The sequence below is a fragment of the Adiantum capillus-veneris genome, chromosome 2, assembly GCF_014529385.1.
Source record: "Adiantum capillus-veneris isolate H3 chromosome 2, ASM1452938v2, whole genome shotgun sequence".
Lineage (NCBI taxonomy): Eukaryota > Viridiplantae > Streptophyta > Polypodiopsida > Polypodiales > Pteridaceae > Adiantum > Adiantum capillus-veneris.
Genome location: NC_140932.1, coordinates 14,111,945 through 14,130,980, shown reverse-complemented (window position 1 = coordinate 14,130,980; position 19,036 = coordinate 14,111,945). Strand labels below are relative to the sequence as shown.

The 19,036-nt window shown below is 41.6% G+C and overlaps 1 pseudogene; it reads left to right on the top strand.

Moving 5' to 3' along the window:
- Positions 1 to 260: 260 nt before the first annotated feature.
- On the top strand, positions 261 to 1,332 carry LOC147462398 (uncharacterized; annotated as a pseudogene).
- The last annotated feature ends 17,704 nt before the right edge of the window (positions 1,333 to 19,036 follow it).

The following is a 19,036-nucleotide window of genomic DNA, read 5'->3' as shown; positions in this document are numbered from 1 at the left end:
GCTTGCGATTGCCAAGGTCCCTGCTCTGGATTGCCAAGCTGCATTCATCATGGAGAATCGACATCTCTGCACAGCCACCCACAGTTGAGCTCTTTAATTGTAAACCCAGGCAAGTTAGGGTATTTCAATGCAAAAAATGGAGAAATCTGATGCTATTAGTAGGGTAGAGGATCTTTATTGCCATGGCTTGATGATTGGATAGTTGGGGAGAAGTGGAAAAGTATTTGTAAACCCGGGCAGGACATGGAATAAGGGCGACAATGGAAGGAATGTCTTGTCATTGGGATTTGAATGAACTCCCAACCATTGAGCAACCGCCACAGTGGATCCTCTTGATATGTATCAAATTTATAGCACCTCTAATAAGGAGATGGATGGGCAAGACTCTAGTGATAGCCACGAAATGCAAGATTTGTTTGAAATGGCTCAACAACCATGCCTAGATGCTTTTGCATTTACATTTAATCAGTATTTTTCTTTTGATAGACAAGCATACAGCTTGATGATTGCTTCCATACAAAAAGGGCAAGGACCAACCATAGATTCTCTCAAAGCAGTGGGGACAAACAAGGCCTCTTGGACTTGAGAAAATGGGGAAGAATCCAAGCATCAATACACATGGTCATCGATGAAGAAGGTGATATGTATCTTGTCAATAGCATTGGAAAGAGGATTCCATGCATAGAAGATTGGGAAAGGATTGTGTTTTCATGCCACACGAATGAACATCTTGATTGGACCGCAACCAGGACAGCAATCGCAAAAACATGGTGCACCAACATTAGCATGCATGGTATTTCACTTGAATTTGGAAAGGAGGTCCTTGACCTTTGCTCTTGTGGTACAATTTCAGCTTTGGAGGATGGACATAGGCATACGCAAGATGTGACATAGTGCCTGATTTTACATGACAGGGGTGAGAGTGCTGACAAAAGTGACGTGTGTATTGAGTAGCACATAGTGGGCTTTGCTGATGTTCAAAAAACATTAGATAATGTTGTTGTCAACCACAAAGTTAGATTGGTTAGACTAAATTTGGTAGTACAAATAGAACGGAAATTTGTGTGCCATCGATGGGGCAATGAGCAAAGAAACGGCGAGGAGCGTCAGCGACTCCGCACATCCAAGAAGTGTGGATGCCCCTTCATGGTTTCTGTGGTTTTTCCAAGACATGACACAGATAACGTCACCATACGGGTATTTGGAGGTCACAAAGGACATGTTCCAAGGTCGCGAAGTGACGTATATCACCTTCCTGTGCATCCTATGGTGAAGAATCAATGCATGAAGGATTTGTTTGATGTGGTTACATGTCGCCTGTTGCAAGGATGAGTGTATCTAAAGAAGCTGTTCACATCAACATGGCATCTCTTGTAGAGAAAGTATCCTATAGATTCTTCATGATTCCAAAGGAAATCCAGATGATGTCCTACAAATTGCGCGTCGAAGGTAGTGACCTTTCTATGATTTTTCTTTTTGTGAGCTAAAATGCAGCTGGGTTTACACTTGACCGGGTTTATATGTTACCTGCCTGGGTTTATACTTACCTATGTTAACCATATTCATTACTGTAGGAAGGCTTGGAAGTGAAGATTGGTCATCAATGTACAGGGAGGCTCTTAACTTGAAAGAGTAGAACAAGGTGCTACATTGTCAGTCCTACAACCCTAATGCACTTGAGGAGACATACGGGCCCTTCATTCTAGTTATCCAAGATGATTGGATGCTTTGCATGTGTATGCATTTCTCAAGAAATAGTTCTTGGGAAATAGACTCAACCTTCAAGACAAATGTATTTGGCATGCCATTGTATGCAGCAGTGGTACCAAATCAGCATGGTGCTGGCTTTTACCTGTGTGGTTCATGCTATGCACATGTGATGTAGGAATTAGCCAAGAAAAAGTCGCCTAGAAGGTTACTTTGGAACTACTCTTTCAAAGAACGCAAAACATCCGCCCAAAGGTGTTGATAATTGATAAGTGCATCACTTCACTACAAGCCATCAAGAAAGTGGTTGATGTCGATCCATGTTGCTGGGAAGTGGGTGAAAATGGGAGTATCACCCAAGTTGCATGGATTGTGCTAGTATGTTGGTTCCACACAAAGGAGGCTTGGGTGGAGCATTTACTGCCACAGGTGCGACCAAAGGCTTGCTTATGTTTCTTTGCCTCTCCATTTTCCATGCTTATGATTGCCTCCCCCTCCTCACGTGTTCTTGTAGGTCTCCAAAGAAATGAAGGACCATGTGTATGGTGCAATGGAGAGTATGACACAATGCCCGACGGAGGAAGAGTTCGACTCGAAGAACAAAGAAATCCTTCAAGAATTCTTGGAGCATGATCACATTCTAAGATACATTGGCAATGGATGGGCTGCAAAGACATGCACTTGGCATTGATTGTGGCCAAACTTCGGCCGGCTCTTCCCTCATAGACACATTGACACCACAAACTTCGTGAAGAGACTTTGGCAATACATAAAGGACACCTTGTTGGATGCACGGATCAATCGATCAGCCTTGGACTCATTGCATGCCCTTATTGGCGATTCAATCACAGGGATGCGAATGGGTGGTACTGTTGTGGAGTTCTTCAGACAAAAATAGGAGATCTTTGCCATTGCCTTGGTTTCCATTTGGAGTATTAGTGTCTTTATACTGCAATCTGAGTTTACATTCTAAGTAACTGTGTCTTTATATTTCATTTTGAGTATCTTTGTATTTGGTTTATGTCCTTGCCTGGGTTTACACTCTGAGTAGCTTTATCTTTATACTGCATTCTAAGCAATTGTGTCCTTGGTTTAGTTCCTTGACTGGGTTTACACTCTGAGTGACTGTCTTTTTATCCTGCATTATGGGTAACTGTATCTTTGGTTTAGGTCAGTTACTTGGGTTTACATTCTGAGTAACTGTATCTTTATATTGCATGATGAATAATTGTGTCCCTGGTTTAGTTCCTTGACTGGTTTTACACTCTAAGTGACTGTATTTTTATCCTGCATTCTGGGTAACTGTGTCTTTGGTTTAGGTTAGTAGCCTGGGTTTAGATTCTCAGTAACTGTATCTTTATACTGCATGCTGAGTAATTGTGTCCCTAGTTTAGTTCCTTGACTGGGTTTACACACTGAGTGACTGTATTTTTATCCTGCATTATGGGTGTTGAGCCAGCAGAGGATCACACCCACATTTTTGCTCACACCCATCATTTTGTAACCATTGATTGTAATAAATGTCTTTCCGACATTAATTTTGATTTGAGCCATTCATTAAGTAATGGGACTCAATTGAGTTTCCAGCTTGTAATCCCGAAGTAATTTCACCTATTGATGTAAATAATTAGAGATATTCTCACCTCCAAGGCTGAGGTATATAAGCCAAAGTTTTGTAACCTAAGGGGTGAATTAATCAAAGTGAGTTTTTTGAGCGCCGTGACTGGGTCTGAGAGAGAGAGAGAGAGAGAGGGTCTTATCTTCTTGCTACGCGAGCTACGGGGCCGCCATTGGAGAAGCGACACCGCCATTGTGTTAGCAACGGTGAGAGCTACGCACACATACCAAGAGTGCGCGCTATCGGCTTCTACGTGTGGTAAGTTCCTACGAGCTTCGGTGTGAGTTTTCTTCCAACTCGTGTGTCGGAATAGAGCGTGCAGCATATCTATAGAACCACAACGAGTAGAGCTACACATTAGTACCATCGGGGTCAAGTTTCGGTCACCTGTATTTTCTGGCCTGTCTTCATACGCGTTTGCCGCACGGAGTGGTTATAGGTTGATTTTGCAGTTCAAGTCTTTAGGGTGTTGTTCTTACCTAGTGCATAGACTTCCCCTTGAGTTTGAGATCGATTCGATGATTCTAGATCCTGTTTCGTATAGCATTCGTTCGTAGTAAGGGTTTCAGTCACTTGCGTATTTTGGAACTTAGATTTGATTTCCTTAGTAGTGAATGTCATTAGAAGGCCGAGTAGGTGATTTGACACCCACCTAGTTGTTTCCATGCGCCTGCGGGTCAAGCTACGTCCTCGTCTGACAAATTCTGTTGTTGGTTGAGTTCTCGCTATTTAGCTTCCGCTAGCGGCGTAACCGCCTTAACATTTGGCGCCGCTGCCGGGGACGAGAGCCCTAAGTAGGTGACCTTAGACTAATCCTACGAGGTGAGTCGTATAAACTACTTTGTATACTTTAGTTAGAAAAGATCTAGGAGTGGTGGACTCCGAAGGTCTCGAGAGATACTAGGAAGTGGGGTATTCCTGGGTCTTCCGTGTTGACAGTATTTTTAGTTTAGCTTAGATTAAATTGTTTTTGATGGTGTTTAAGTGGTTGTTGACATAAAAAGCATTTGCTACTCCTTGTGTGGTAGTAAATCTCTTTATATTTTCAATTGCAAAAAAATCCATTTTATGATTAGAAGTAGCATAGGTAGGGCCTGATTTGATCCTGATCTAGAGCTATCGATTGGTGTTCTATTTGCTTGATGTGTTTGATTGCATGTTAGATCACTGAAAAAGTCGCTTTGGTAGTGAAATATGTAATAAACAAAGTTCAGAAAAATTTTCTGTGTAACTGATTGTTGCTGAGCACTTAAAAGAGCTATTGGAAGAGTTCTGTGCTGAAAAACTGGAAATCTGCAACTTTAGACATCATACGCGTATGATGTCTTAGGACCTAAACAGAGACTAAAATTGAAAATTTGACATTTCCAGAGTGTTTAGAAGGGGGGTTTTACCCTAAGATCAACTTAAAACAAGAGCACTAACACTCAAAGAAACCCAAAAAGACAAGTCGGAGTCCAAGAAACGCAAAGAATAGGAAATTTTGGATTCAAATCTTGTTTTTACATTCAAACCTGACAAAAACACTTGAAACTCAATTATAAACATTGGAGAAGGCTTAAAACCAACAATAGTCAAAATGTGGGACAAAAGACATCATACGCGTATAATGTCTTTTGGCACATCCACTGCTTATTTTTGATATCTGACCTGACAAGATTGTTACAGGCACTGTAGGAAGCATAAATATCAAGTTTGGACCCAAATTGATGAAAAAGACATCATACGCGTATGATGTCTTTGACCTAATTTTGGACATATTCTGATACTTTGCTAACACAGATCCATTGTAATAGCTGTCTAGAGGTTATATTTCAAGTTTCATCCCATTTGGATAACAATTGACCCAAAAACAAGTCAAAAGCAGAAAATTGCCAAGAAAAGCCTGAACTAGCCATAACTTGCTCAAACAGAGTTCAAACTGAATTTTGTGAGTGAACAGAGCATAAAGGGGCCATTGAGAGTGAGCATAACCAAAATAGTCAAAATCTGTGAAAAAAGACATCATACGCGTATAATGTCTTTTTCAGCATAACTGCGACAAAATTCTCACTTGATGAAACAGAAGTTGTCCAACTGACAAGATTAAACAATTGACCAAGTATCAGTCAGTTTGGATCAATTCTGACCACAAAAACTTGGGGAAAACAAATTGCCGAGACGGAAAAGTTACAGTCCTTTAGGGGAATTGATGAATTTGAGATCGGGCAGGAATCTCCGGAATAATCAACCAAAACAAGGGGAACCAGCAAGTGTCATATCAACCGAGGGAAGTGTAAACCAAAGTTGGGTGCAACCATTAGAGCCGATCTTTGAAGGAAGTGTTTCTGATACTTCTTCGGAGAGGTCTTACGAGATTTTCACCGAACACTCGAACAGGAACAACATAGAAAATATGGCAGCAGGATCATCAAACCCTTCCGCCACCATGAAGCTATTGTTCATAAAATACCAGTACGACAATGAGCAAGGTGCCAAGATCTACAAAGATGGACTGGACCGCTATTGTGTAAAGATAGAAGATAGACCTAGTGAGTTCAAGGACTTAGTGCCTGTGAGCTATAGCGGAGATAGATATCTAGATGACGAGGGTACCATGTACTTGGTAGTCCTAAACCCTAACATTGTGGACAAGTGGGGATTGATGGGCACCAAAGCCAAAATAGATGAAGAACTCGAGGAGAAAGCACCAATAATGAACTTTCCTAATGCGAGGTTAAGAAGAGAGAATGAAACTACAAGGATCAACACTGATAACATCTATGTGGGGCTATACAAATATAATAATGGGGAGCAAGATCTCTATTATAGATGTGAAGAACCCTACACCGGAGAGTTGACAGACAAAAAAAGACTCTATGTCTTTACCTACACAGAGGGATCGGAAGTGAAATTGCCGCTTACGATAAGTATGGCAGGCAATACTCAACAATGGGCAAGAAAGAATTAGAAGGATATACATACTTTGGGGGACCACTACATCAGTATTATGTTACTTCTAGCTCACATAGACCAGCACCAACAACTGGAGTGCAAAACTCAATGACAACGGAGGACAAAGAACTCAGGTTGCTGACTCTTTCAGTCAACCTTGGGACTCGAAGCTCGGACCAATGGGATCATTACATTCCATAGAGTCAATGGAGACGAATCGAGGTAGTACAGTTCCAATCCCCACCTATACCACTCCAGGTCCAAGGTTTGAAGCGGAACCATCACACTTACCTCCCAGTAGTAGATTCAGGGCAGAGGAACCGACAAGGGTAACCCATGAAGTCCATGATGCTAGAGAAAGCTTTAGCCGAGACACAGGAGCAATGAGATTGGTAGTAGATCATAGACGTATGAGACCATCTCAAGTAGCCAAGTGTATGCCAAAGAAGTATGGTGGTTCAGGAGATCCGTATGCACATGTGTCACTCTTTAAGCAAGTCTTAAGAGCTGAGCAGATAACAGATTTCCATACACAATACGAGGGATTTGGTCTTACTCTAGAAGGTACTGCATTGACATGGTTTCAACCAATGAACATAGGGGATTCCATGACATTGACCATTTGCTAAGAGAGTTTGCTGAGGAATTCTCAAAACGAGGGATTAAGCACAATACGGTCTCACAAATATATGCTTTTAAACAGAGAGAACACGAAAAAGTGAAGGAAGCTTCACTTCGCTTCAAACAATACATTGAGAGATGTCCAGTACGTGAACGACCACAAGATGACAGACTATCTGTTCTCTTTATTGAGGGACTGAGGAACGACACTCTCAAGAAGGACTTGCACTTGAAAGCTTGTACAAGTTTCGAGCAAGTAACGAGAGAGGCATTGTACTTAGTGGATAACTGTACGGTTTATGGAGAGGTGTCAGCGGATACAGATTTTGCATCCAGTAGCTCCTCCTCCGTAGCGAGCGAGACTACCACTAAAAAGAATGTTCAAACAACAACCATGCCAAATGTAGAGCAAATGATAGAAGATGCTCTAAAAAGGATGGCACCATACCAAAAACCATTGCCAAAAACACTGAAATGGTGTGCTATTGAACAAAAATGGACAAACCATCCAACAGAGGAGTGCTATTACAACAAAGGGTATGTAAGGGAGCGTCAGTATGCACCTCCTGCTCAATTAGCACCACCTCAAGTACATCCAGTACCTCGATACCCAACGGGAAATGTACCAGGACCTATGGGGATAGAAAGACCGCAACCGGTATTGGGACAACAACCACCTTTACCAGGAGCAAGACCAGTGGGCATTAGATATGCACCAACCTTAGAGAATCAGGAAGAACAAGCCTTAGTGCCTGTTCAAGCCTATTATGAAGAATCTGGTGCACACATGTCTCCAACTATGTATTACCCACCAGAAGAACCCAAACAAACAGAACCATGGGGCATGATTGGGAATGTTGGAATACCAACAATTACAAGTGCTTCTGATGAAGAGAGATACAATTTGGACGCAAGAACATTGATGTTCATAGCTCATGGAGGGTTAACAGGACAAAGACCATCCTATCCACAAAGGACGAATCAAATGGGACCAAGACCAGCACTAGGACCCTGTTACAAGTGTGGAGGTGACCATCTGATGAATGTTTGCCCACATACGGAAATCATTAGAATTAACGCTTATTGCACTGAGTGTGGGGTTACTCACTTCATTGAGGATTGTTCAAAGAATCCAAACAAAGTGCAAAAGACGACATTGAATATGTTAGAAACTATTCCTACCAGCAGTGGGTCTGAAAATGAAACTCTGATACCAACGCAAGTTGTTACTAGAGCTCAAGCTAAGAAAACCACTAGAGAACCTGAGAATGGAAAGTTAGCGACTGAAGTGGTTAGTCAAGGACCGCGGAGTCAAAGAAACACATGGAAAGCTAGAAAAGCACGCATGAAGTTGAGAAAAGAACGTGAAGACGCTATTCTAGCTGAGGAACTAAAGCAAACTAAAGATAGATTAGAAAAACTTGAGAGTCAAAACGGGAAACGAGAGATGAGCCCGGAAAGAACGAAACAAAAGAGTATCAAAGAAACAACGAGCTTAAGCTCAGGGGGATCAGTGCTAGTCGACAAAGTACACGAACCATTGGACGCACTGATGAGAGCTTACGAAGCTAGGTTAAAGAACAACCAAACACAAGAACAGAGGTGGATGACATACCCAAACGCGGAATTGGAAAAGCAGAGACTTGAAATGTGCCAGAGAATGATCGAGACTGCACAAGCCTTATTAGAACCACCAAAAGAAACAATGAATTGTGGAAAGGAAAACCCAATTCAGCAAGAGACTATCGTTTCACGGGTAGCTGAAAAGACTCCCAGTGCACAAAAGCCTGAAAATACACAAAAGGATGACCGCATAGTATTGAACACAACCGATCAGGAGATAGAGAGTTTTCATCCAGTCATACAGAGGTCTTACGGAAGAGATGAGGATTACAATGAATTTTGGAAACAAGTGAGAGAGGCAAACTTTGCAAACGAGCTAAGTTGCCAAGCTAATCAGACAAATTGGGAAAAGGACATCAGGAATCCTCCCATAGTGGAATTTGAGGCAGGATCTCAAGTGGACTTGGATCTGCAATCTTACTGGGGAGATGGGGGCTCTGTTAGAACAATGGAGAGCAAACCTCATTCACTGAAAACCTTACCTTCATACTTAGGAGAGTATGAAGCAAAATCCGAGATTAGAGCACTTCCCTCACGAAAAATCTCATCAGAAAAAGTCATGGACTCGCAAGGATTGATAGAGATTTTGTCAACACCAGTGACATGCACTATCACTCTAGCTGAGCTTTTGAGGCTAAGACCACATATGTGGACCACTGTAGGAAAATGCTTGGAGAAATTCGGGATAAAAGATCCAACATCGAGATTGCAAGAGAGCATAGAGGAGCTGAGCAAGCCACAAAAGAACGCTAAGCCTGTACCCTTAAACAAGGTCGGAGAGTATTGCGAAGGTGAAGAGGGGAATACAACCTTACCAGTTGAATTCCAAGGAGTGAAGACGATGGCAATACTAGACAGCGGAGCAGGGGTAGCCATTGCTACAAAAGAAATCTGGAAAAAATGGGGGAAACCAGCAATAAGGAAGACTAGGTTGAAACTCCAATTAGCAGATGGACACATGGAGAAACCTATGGGGTTATTAGAGAAAGTGTAGTGACTTCTTGCGGCATTGAATACGAACATACTTTTGCTATTGTCGATTTTGGCAAGGAGAATAACTATGATATCATATTGGGAAGACCATTCATGAGACAGTTGAAAATGGTCCAAGATTGGGGCTACGATCACATATACCTGAGAAATATGGAAACCACTACACGTGTGAACCTGAAAGACCATAGCTACAAAGATGTGAACCGAACACCGGTAGAGGAGTTTGATTCAGCTACTTTGGCGGGATCCGAATTTCCAGCTTGGTTAGGTAAACCCAAGGAGTTATGGATGTGTGGAGCTTCGAAATGTGGAAGTCTGAAACGAGAAGAATGTGTTTTAGAAAGGGCTATCGAAGACGAAACTTATGTAGGAGAACCCTTTCCAGAGGACACGTTTGAACCATTAGAATGGACACACATTCTAGCAACCCTAGATGTTTGTGCAATTCCGGATGGTCCCACAACGAAATTTTGCGACAAGGACGGGTACGACGTGGTTCCGTATTTCATGTTGAGAACTGTACTCGAAAAAGAAACTGAAAAGAACGATACACTGGAAAAGGAAGATGAAGAAGAGGTGTTTCACGACATTCCCAATCATCCAGAGTGGGGAAATGAAGCAGACAACGAGTCAACGGACAATTCAAGCGGAAACGAAGAAACTATAACGGATGTCCGATTTTATGATTTTCCGAACCAAACTAAACAACGCCAGAAACACTATAGAGCAAAGAAAAAACAAAAGGGGTTAGAACCAATCCGATGCCTAGAATAAGAGGAAAAAATCAATTCCTAATGCTAGTAAAGGCTGAAGATTGTGTTAAGGATAAGATTTCTGGAAGAATGAGAGGCAGTGATCAAAAGAGCTTACGAAAAGACAAAAGAGGCTCAAGAAATCAAGTTCAAAAGAATGGAACGAAAACTGAAACAGAAAAATCAGAAAAGAACAAGCGCAACAGAGAATACACGGAGTCCAAGTTAGAACGTAGAAACAAGTACAGAGAGCTCAAGAAAACTCTGAAGGAAGTTTGGACGACAGAAATTGAGAGTGGAGAGGACGAAAACGTCAAAATCAAGGAAAACATGGATGTTCCCTCTCACTATAGGAAATTCACAATAGAGGATAGGAAGGTGATATTAACCCCACCTATTCGAGAGAGGAAGGAGAACGAATCTTATGACGGACCGGAGGATGCAAAAAAAGTTGATTTAGCAGCTCCAGGTGAGACGCCTAGACCGGTGTACATAGCCACAGATTTGTCTCCAAGCGAGGAAGAGAGACTTTTGAGTCTTCTCAGAGAGTACAGGGATGTGTTTGCATGGTCTTATAAGGACTTAAAGGGAGTTGACCCATCGATATGCCAACACTCAATCCCACTGAAACAAGACGCAAAGCCTAGCAGACAGAGACCATACACATATAATGATACTTTTGCTAAGCGAATCAAGGAAGAGATAGATAAGCTAATGGAAGCTGAATTCATATACGAGATTGAACACACTGATTGGGTATCTCCGATTGTGGTAGTACCTAAGAAGAACGGAAAACTCCGAGTGTGTGTCAACTTAAAGAAAGTGAATGCTGCAACAATCAGGGACAATTATCCCCTGCCGATAACTGATCATGTTCTAGAGCGTGTATCAGGGAAAACAGCATACTCCTTTCTTGATGGTTTTTCAGGATATAACCAGCTAGCCATAGCACTGGAAGATCAACATAAAACAGCTTTTGCAACGGAGTGGGGAATTTATGCTTATCGGGTTATGCCTTTTGGTCTAACCAATGCTCCCGCAACCTTCCAGAGGCTGATGACGCATGCTTTCAAAGAATACTTAAGGCTGTTTCTCGAAATCTACATGGATGACTTATGTGTACATTCTCTACTGAGAGATGAGCATCTAGAACACCTAAGAAAAGTATTTGAGAAATGTAGGACATATCGCATTTGTCTCAATCCTGAGAAATGTGTGTTTATGGTCCGACAGGGCAGAATTCTGGGACATATTGTCTCACAAAACGGAATATCCACGGATTTAGAGAAGATAAAAGTTATAGTGGATATGCCTAGACCAACCAATGCGAAACAAGTACAGAGCTTTATGGGACATTGCGGATATTATAGACGATTCATTTACATGTACGCTATAATAGGCCAACCACTTTACAGGCTAATAGTGAACTTTGAATGGACAGAGGAGTGTGAGGAATCATTCAAGAAATTGAAAGAGGCACTCATTACTGCTCCAGTCTTGAAATCACCAGATTGGGAGAAGATATTCCATGTGCACATAGATGCTTCGGCATATGCAATAGGATGCATTCTGGCTCAGCCAGAAGAAGGAAACATGGATTTTCCTATCTGTTACGCCAGTCGACAGCTCAACCATGCAGAGAAGAATTACACCACAACAGAGCGAGAAGGATTAGGAATGATCTATGCTGTGAAGAAATTTCGGCATTATCTTCTAGCCAACAAGTTTGTGTTTTTTACGGATCACCAAGCCTTGCTCTACCTAGTGAATAAACCATGCAATACCGGGAGAATAGTGAGATGGTTCATTATCTTACTGGAATTCGACTTCACGGTAGTAGTAAAGAAAGGAAAAACACATCTTAGAGCTGATCATCTTTCGCGATTGACGAATGGAGAAGACCCTATAGGAGTAGATGACGACATGCCAGACGCGTACTTGTTCAACATAGAAATGATACCTAAGTGGTCTCAAAATGTCGTTAACCTATTAACCTATGGAGGAGAGTTCGATAGAAGAGAATACAACCTGAAACATATTGCTATTCAGCAATCCAAGAATCTTCAATTGGTTGCAGGAAGGTTGTATCAATTGGGAAATGATCATGTTTTACGACTATGCATCAATCCTGAGGAATATAGTATATATCTGCGCGAAGCACATGTTCAGGAATGTGCATTTCATTGTTCAAGAAGGAACACATATAGGAATTTGTTACAATTGGGAGTCTATTGGCCAGGAATGAAAGAAAGCGTACATGAATATGTCACTGTATGTATTGTATGTTCATCAAAACCGCCAGCCGAGTATTCGACATTATATCAGATAATGATCGCTCCAGAATGGAGTCAGTATATTGTTGAATATCTCACAAATAGAACTTTCCCAGAAGGAACGTCAAAAGCTCGTCAGAAATCTGTAGAGACAGAAGCTAGAGATTACGCTTTAATAGGAGATCAACTCTATAAGAGAGGTAAAGACAACCAGCTTAGGATTTGCGCATCAGAGTCTGAGTATGTGATAATCCTGGAGCAAGCTCATGGAGGAGTAGGTGGAGGCCATTTCTCAGGTGATAAGACAGCAAAACTTGTCTTAGCCGCAGGAATATGGTGGCCAACATTACATATGGACGCTGAGGAATACGTTAAACGGTGTGATGACTGTCAGCGGACCAAAGTACCACTTAAAAGAGATGATATGCCGCTTAGACCAATGATGGGGGCAAGAGCTTTTGCAAAATGGGGGATTGATTATGTCGGACCCATTTCACCTCCTGCATATAAGACTCATGCACAATACATCATTGTGGCTACAGACTATCTAACAAAGTGGGTCGAAGCAAAGGCAACTCAAAAAGCAGATGCCAGGACCACGGCACAATTTCTATATGAATACGTCTTTGTACGATATGGATTGCCAATAGAAATTGTGAGTGATCGAGGCACACATTTCATAAATGAAGTGATAGAGATCCTTCTAGATGAATTCATGGTAATCCATAGGAAATCAGCCCCGTATCATCCACAAGCAAACGGACAAGCTGAAGCAACAAACAAAACCATATGCACGGTCCTTACGAAGATTGTATCTGAGTCGAGAACTGACTGGGACCAGAAGTTGCATTCAACATTATGGGCATATAGGGTAGCATATAAAACATCAATAGGAACGACCCCATATAACATGGTTTTTGGGCTAAATGCTATCTTACCAATAGAATTCTTGATTTCAACCTTAAGGGTGGCTAAGGATCTAGAGTGGACAGGGCACGAGCTTTCTGATAGAATAGATGACCTGGAAAAGCTAGACGAGCTTCGCCTAAAAGCAGTAGCTTCTATCTACGCTCAAAAAAGGCGACAAAAGGAATTTTTTGATAAGCATGTGCGGACTAAAGAGTTTAAAGTTGGGGACTATGTCCTAGTTTACACTCTGAAACAGCATGCTAAGAAGCTTAAAAAGCGAGGGATGGGACCTCTGGTGATTAAAGATCTATCACCAAGTGGAGCCGTCAAGCTTGCTACATTAGACGGAGAAGAAATGCCCAATTGGATTAGTGGATGCAGAGTGAAAAAGTATCTGTTGCCGCTAACACAAGACATGCTTCTCAAAATACATCAAGAAAAGCTGCGTGTCCAAAAAAAGAAAAAGATTGTAGAGGAAGCGCAAGCCGAGGCGAAGGAAAGAATGGAGAAAAGAAGACTACTGCGTCAGAAACAGCGCAATGAAGGAGCAATACGAATAAACGCAGTTAGTATAACAGAAATGGGGAATGACAAAGAAGAACCCATCATTGAATGCAAAGTAGGGACCAACCAAATCAAAGCCAGAGCACTATTGGATTCAGGAGCTCAAGCTAACCTACTTTCACTCAGTTTGTATAGACAATTGACAAATGACACGAAATTACAAACTGCCAAGCAAGAGTTAAAAAGTTACTCTGAGAATTCAATCAAAACTGTCGGATGCACAGTTTTACATATACAGATTAACCATTATGTGTATCCTCATATGTTTTACGTGGTTGAAGACCAAGCTACACAACATCCATTATTGCTAGGACAACCATGGCAGAAGCAATACAATGCAATGATTGACTGGAGTTCTAAATCAGTGCTTATCAAATACGAAGGTGAAAGTCAATCAGTTAAGTTCACCAAAGGAGCAGAGCCAACTCCAAAGGAAGAATCCACGGACAAGGGCAAACAACAAACAGAGAAAAAGAAGAAGCAATGGCAACCAAAAGTTTCTACACAACTGGATTGCTCTTCGACGAGGAACTCTCAACATTGGATAAGGAAGACAAGCAATAATATAACAGCTCAACCTTGGGAAAAAACGGAGTCAACGTTGGTATGGAGACCAAAAAAGGTTGTGCCAGAAAACACAAACAGAGTCTTCAATACCAGACAACAGAGTGATCCCCGACAATCAAGGACAGTGAAACAGATCTGGATTCCAAAGAAGTTCATGACGGCACAAAGCTATAGCAAGCAAATTTGGATCCCAAAGATTTGTAAACAGGAACTCCCTTCAGTACAATCAACGGAAACTCCTAGGTATTTCAAGGCGAGGAAATCAACACACAGAACAAAGCAGGTTTGGGTCGCAAAGAGTTTGTGGCAAGCACAAGCAAAGCGGAAGCAGATTTGGATTGTGAAAAAAGACAACAAGGTAACGAAGAATCCATCTACTGATTCTACTACCAAATTGCCAAAACCAACCCAAAACCCGACCACCAATCCATCAATCAAACAAAGAGCAGCTTTATTGGAAAGAATGTTGTATCGTCGCTCTACAATTGCATTGGGAACTTATGACCAAAACAACTACAATGCTTCACCCACAGACACTTCATAGTCGTCCGGGAGGACTCAGACTAGGAGGGGGGGAGGTATACAGGAGCTACAAAGCAGCTACAAGCGGGAAAAACAAAGAAAAACAAAAATTATATTACAAGGGCAGTGTCTTACATGATTTTGCAATTTTTTATGTTTGATTGCGGATATTGATAATATTTATGCCCTTATATACCTTGTTTTGCAACAAGAAGAGATCAAATGATGAATTTGGGTCTCTAGATGTGTAAATATCACTAAATAAGAGTGTTTTTGGAGCTAAAAAGTGGAAAAAAGTGGTAATCCAAGTCCAGAAATCACAAAGAAGTGTATATTCATATACACAGGGTTACCAGCTATTTATCGTGTATGTTTGGAATTTTTTGGCTTCAATTTGCTATTTTCCTTTATTTTTTATGATTTTCTTAATAAAAATAAAAGAAAAATAAAAAAGCAGGTGAAATGAGATCGGAAAAAAGAAAAGAATAGACGGTGATGGTCCTAATGACAAGGGCAACCCAGGTAAAAATTGGGTACAATTCTGAAAAAGTTGCGGAAAGCCCGAAATGACAGAATTTTGGCAAAGTGGACAGATTTCTCAGAAACAGGTCAAACGGAGTCCAAATTGAGAAATTTCAAATCCTAAAGTGCATTTCACGACGAGATAGGAGCACATGTCAAATTTGGTAACAAGTGATCCGGGAAGCCCGAAGTTAAGTATTTTTCACTTCACTATCAAGCTCATTTCCACTATTACCTTCTTGGAGAGAGCAAAGAGCACACAGGAGCATCCGACCTTCTACCGCCTTCTACGACTGCTACGAGAGCTCAGAGGACACCAGACATGAGAGGTAGACTCGTTGCCATAAGCTTTTGATGCTTATCGTTAACTTTTGTCGCGAAAACTCACCAAAACCAAGAAACAAGAGCAGACGGGGAATGGGGAGGAACGCTAGGTAGGGGCACAACCGCCTAACCAAACCTTGCAAGAACTTAGAGGTGGGTTACCCTAGTATAGGAGATGAGTTTCTAGCACTCAAAGCTCGAGAAAGAACGACTGGAAAAACCCTAGGTCAACAGAGCCTGCAAGAGGCAAACAGAAAAAAGTTGTCGGAACGACACAAAACTTCTCAGGAAGCTTAACAACATCGAGGGCAATGCAACCATGGAGTATCTCCGGGTTTGGATCACCAAAAGTAGGTCGGAACAACCGATTCGGCGGCGGACACACAAAGCGTCATTTTGGCATAACGGCTAAAATTGACGACCAAATGACATGAAACTTCACAAGCAGCTTCAAATATACATGGATGACTTATGTTTGCAAGCAAAACCCAAAAGAAAGCTGATTCACTTACCGATGGTGAAAAAGACGCTTTCGGGCAACCAAATGGAGAAAGATGGAGAACGGGGAGCCAAAGTCAAGTTCAACCAAATAGGTGGCTTCACAACATATCCAATGAGCTGGAAATGCAACTCTCGAGAAGAAAAGTTGAAGAAATTCAACTCCAAGGCAAAAAGACGACTTCGGAGACTGAAATGCCTATAAGGGGGCTTTTTAGCTAAACTGATGACTTTTTAAGTTGAAAACTAGTTAGCAGGGCTTAGGGCACTAGCACAAAGCATTCTTTGCACAAAAAGACCAACATTTCAAGAAAAGACATCATACGCGTATGATGTCTCACAGCATGATTTTCACATCCATTTCAACATTTGAGTGCATAGCCTCATTCCACATGTTAATCACATCCTATGAACCAAGTATCATGAGAATTGGAGTTAGAAAACCCAAGGAAAACCAAAAAGACGCAAAGTAGGCCATAAAATTGATTTTTGGTCCTAATTTTGTCAAAATAACTCCAAACTCATTGAAACTTTGTAGGATTGTTGATTAACACATCTACAAGCTATCTGGAACCAAAAAGCACCATTTTGACACAAAAGACATCATACGCGTATAATGTCTATTTGCACTTACAGAGCCAAAAATGCTCATTTGTCATCATACATCCATTATATATATCTAATACATGCTACATATGAAGTTTGGAACCATTTGGTCAAGTGGATCACCCCATTAGCCCAATTAAGAGAAAATCCTTCATACAAAGCCTATTTTTGTCCCAAATCCAACATATTCAAGTCCAAACCAAGATTTGAGTATAAACAGTCCTTCACTAGCACATGGAGAGTCCACAGAACCAATCCCATGAAAAATTGATGAAAAAGACATCATACGCGTATGATGTCTCCAGAGCCATTTTTAGTCCAAATTCTATCCAAACTTGATAAATCCACTGAATAAGCCTATCTAAAGCCAAAACCAAGCTTATAGAGAAAATTGGTCCAAAAATGCACTAAAAGACATCATACGCGTATGATGTCTCACTATGTGATTTTGGCACCTCAGGGCTTCAACCACCAAACAGAAGTGATCTACATGCCATTTGAAGGTGAACCACCAAGTTTTATCCAATTTGGATCATAAAATCCATTTCCCTTTCAAAATTTTGCCAAGAGCCTGAACTGGACTGAACTGGCCAAAACTTGACCAAATGGGATCCAAACTCAAATCCAAGCATATGATACTCATGTATACACTATCAGCTACAAGCACAACCAATATGAAGTCATTCTGACACAAAAGACATCATACGCGTATGATGTCTCAAGCATGTTTTTGAGCCCAGTTTGCATATTTTTTCACCTACATTGCATCCTTAGGCCCTGAATAGCTCATGTTTCAATTTTCAAGTCATTTGAATAGTTAAAAGCTTCATTTCGGCTTTCAGTACTAAAAAGACGCTAACTTCTGTAATTGGAGTTACAGGATCCATGGATTCCGCTAAGTCATCGGCAACTAAGAGAAAAAGACCAACCATCAAGGATGCTCTTGCAGAAGCAGAACCTTTTGATATTCCAACAGAAACCCTCAAGCCAACCAAGACTTGGGTGGAGGAAGCAGTACTAGAAAAAGAGGGAATAAAGATCTACCAGGGGACTTTCAGAGATCCTCAAGGGCAATCGGTCGATGTACCTATGATCCCACGAGAATTAGTGGATTATAGCAGATCAGAGAACATCAGCAGATACCTGGAAAAGGCTGACTTACACAGGTTCTTCACCTCGAGACCATCAGGTGTAGACACAAGAAGAGTGTATGAGTTGGCAACATCCATTCAGAAGGATGGGAAAGCCACGTTGACAGCCATGGATGGAGAAACAGTTGAAGTACAGATCACTCCACAGCTCATTGCAGATGCATTGAAGCTGCACAACAAAGGGAGTTCTGTCAGAGAAAGAAGGGAGGCCATAGAGGTCTATGGATCAAAGAAACAAAATACAACCTACGGAGATATGGCAGATCAACGAGCGGCAACCCTTTGCCGGTTATACAACCAGTTTCTCCATGTGTGCAGTAAAAGACCGCAGAAGTATACTACACCACCCCATGCCATTGCGACAACCATCACATGGGCACTGAAGAGCAACATGCCAAAAGAGGTGAATTATGCTCAATACATCCACGAGCAAGTAATCGCCATGCACAACCAGAAGCCAAAGTACATAGGAGGAGGAGAAATCCTAACAAGAATAGCTTATGAAGCTATTGGAGCTAGGGATCAAGGGCCACGGGTTCCCTCCCAGAATTAGTGGCTTAGAGAAGCCGATGAAGAGAAAGAACAGCAAGAAGTATCCAAGAGGGCGTCCACAAGAGCACGCCGAAAACTAGAAATAGTTTCAGAACCTAAAGAGGCTGTGGACGAGCCGCTCAAGAAGAAAGCGAAGAAGAAGGCTGATCCCAAGCAAACCAAAAGTCAAAAAGCCGCAAGAATGGAAAGGCTGGTGGAGCAGTTTAGAGCGGAAAGAGCTCTAAAGGGGGACTTTCAAGAAATGTGGGTGCCAGACCCCACTAAAGTCGGAACCAGCTCAGCCAGGCCACATGTTGATCA